The sequence below is a fragment of the Frankliniella occidentalis genome, unplaced genomic scaffold, assembly GCF_000697945.3.
Source record: "Frankliniella occidentalis isolate FOCC.00 unplaced genomic scaffold, Focc_3.1 Scaffold6, whole genome shotgun sequence".
NCBI lineage: Eukaryota > Metazoa > Arthropoda > Insecta > Thysanoptera > Thripidae > Frankliniella > Frankliniella occidentalis.
The window spans coordinates 1,123,886-1,126,758 of record NW_026267136.1 but is presented as its reverse complement, the minus strand read 5'-3'; positions in this window follow the sequence as shown (position 1 = coordinate 1,126,758).

Below are 2,873 nucleotides of genomic sequence, written 5' to 3'. Positions count from 1 at the left end.
GCCGCCCCAGCCCGCCCTGGCCATAGAGCAAACACCAGGCATTGGCCATGTATGAAAACAGCACATTGCTATGCAGGAGCTGACACACAAACGTCCACCACCACCACCACCACCACAGCAGCAGCTCCAGGGGGGCAGCGCCACCACACAGCTAGCGCCCCTCCCAGCTTCCCCCTCCACGGCGCCTTGAACGGTCCTTTGACCAATAGTGACGCCGGCCTCCAAGGAGCCCCACCGGCAGGATTATCGGATCTGACGGGCCTATCGACGGGGGCCCCGGCCACTTTCTCTGCTGCCTCTCTGCACCGTTTCTGCTCCTGGCCATCCTCGTCCTCCTCGCCCCCGTCCTCTTCTCCTCCTGCCGGACCGACCGTCCCCCGCTGGAGACTCCCCTCCCTCCTCGCTAGACGAGTAGACAGTGCAGGTTAATTCGACCTTGAGCAAGGCCGTGTTGGCCTCACCGGGTCGTCGTGCTGCTGCAGCTCATGCACCGCGTCGCACAACATGCGCTCACCGTCTCCGGGACAGGGGGGGGGGGGGGGAGGGGGACGTTCTCGTAGGTCAGGTCGCCGTCGCGGTGCTTTGTCCGACGCGCTGCTTTGCCAGGAGGGGAGGGGACCAGGACCAGGACGGAGGCCAAGACGAAGGGCTGGAGGGGAGGATGTTCACGGTGTGAACTGGCACCCATAGGGACCCGGGCCGCCCCCACCACGGCGTCAGGCCCCTCCTTCTCCACCGCCGTCACCGCCTCTTCCTCCTCTCCTTCCTTCCTCCCCCTCCTCGTCCTCCTCCTCCCTGAATAACGCCACTTTAAATTGTATGAAAGTTACATGAGCAACGTGGCTGTATGCGGCCCGGGAGAGTATAGCGGCCTGGTTAGTTTACAAATGAATACAGCGATTGAAGCAACTTATAATATCAATGCAGTATAGCGGTCCTTGTCCGCCGCCCGGCGCCGGGGTGCGGGCCGCGCGTCGCACTCGCTCGCACGCACGGGCGGGGGCGCCGGCCGGCCCGGCCCGGCTGCCAAACCAAAACCTCCAGCCCCCGCCAGACTGAGGCTCTTCCTCCATACCGAATGGCCATATTAACTTGATAATTAGCTCTGTTATAGACTTGCAGATGAGACAGACTGTTGGATGGAAAAAGGCAAGGCTTCGCTCCCTCTCCTCTCCTCCTCCTCTCCCTCCCAGCGCGGCCAGGCCCGCCCCAGGCCCCCCTTGTGACTTACATATAAAGTTGGGTCTGGGCTCTGCCAATGGTTGCATTCTTGCTCGGCGCGACGCATGGTGAAGACGTCATACAGAGCGCTCCGTGCCGCACCGGCGGCCGGCGGCCGGGTGGCGGCGTCTGGGCGTCCACGTGGCGCTCCAGCTGCAGGTGGAGCAGGTGCAGTTGCGACCGCTGCGGAGATGAAGAACAAGTGAAGTGCAACGCTGTGGTGGTGGTGGTGGCGGCGGCGGTGGCGGTGCATGGGTGGAGCCGCGGCAGTGCACAGTGCGATTGGATTCAGTGTCAGTGCAAAAGTGAGGTTATGGACGTTCAGGTGCGAGCGGCCGGCCGGCGGCCATCTTGGGACTGGCTGCGCGCTAGGTCATGTGTGCTCCCAGTGAGAGACAGTGTGCGTGTGTGTGTTCCGTGCGGTTGCGTGGAGTGTGTTGTGCTGTGTGTGGGTGTGTTTTTGGCGGGACTCGTATGGTGGCCAACCTGGCACGCGCGCGCGTTTCCACCACTGTGCCGCCTCGTCGGTGTGGTGGCAGCAGTGGAGAGCAAGATGGCGACCTGCCCACCAGATCTTATCTGCCAATAATTGTGGCAGCACTGTGCTACGATCATCACTGCTTATGTGCCACCGCCCTGTGATACGCAATCGTTAATCGGTTGCTTTGCAAGGGCTGATGAGGGAGCCAAAATATGGATTAATGTGGATACCCTTCGGAATTACCTGAGACTCGGTGAGGTGTTGACATTATTTTATTATTTTATTGCCATGGAAACCCGACTGTTACTGAAACATAGATGGGTTTGATACAAGGTTGTTATTATTTAGTGGACACCACAAAATTAGGATTTCTAGTTTCTTATTTCCAAAATTTATTTGAAATCAGTATGAAATTTATTTGTCGAGGCAAATAGTAACGAGAATTTTATGTTGTGTGTGGTGCTTTGCGTTCTCCCTCCTTTTTATTCGTTTTTCTCCCCCCCCCCTTACACTCCACCACACCCAACCTCCACCAATTACAAACCTGCCCTATTCCCCTTCTCTTTTCATCCCCCCCCTCCCTCCCTCCCACTCTTTTCTCTGTCATCATGTGTCCCCTTCTACTGTTCCACCTCTGTGACCTTTTTTGGCGTTTGGTTCTCTAGTGGAACCGAGTGGAACCCTGACATTATAGGCCTTGGAACGTTTACATTGTTGAAGTTAGTGCTGAGTTTCCTTCCATTTCTGTAAGAGTGAGAGTGGCCCGTTTTTCCATAGATTTCATCGGGTAGCTCAACGGCCAGAGCATCAGTCCTCATAAAACTGACCATCCAGGTTCGAATCCTGGCCCGGTGCTACGGATAGGGCCACTCTTCCACACTTTATACTTGCTTAAATATTACAGAAATTGCTCTCAAAATTTTGTGTTGTTTTTTAAAACACAGTGTGGTGACTTTACCAAGTCTCTTCCGTACTCCCATTCTACAATTCTTTTGTCTTGCACTTGTTTCTGTCCCCTTGATTCTGGTCGGAGTAAGACCTCATTAGCGCAAGCAGTAGATTGGGGGTCGTTACTCCACTGTGTGTCTGATTCAAAACGACCTTTTGTCTCTGTCTTACGTTTGGTCGGTCTAAGCCGGCAAAGCACCACGCCTACAGTAGCCCCCCCCCC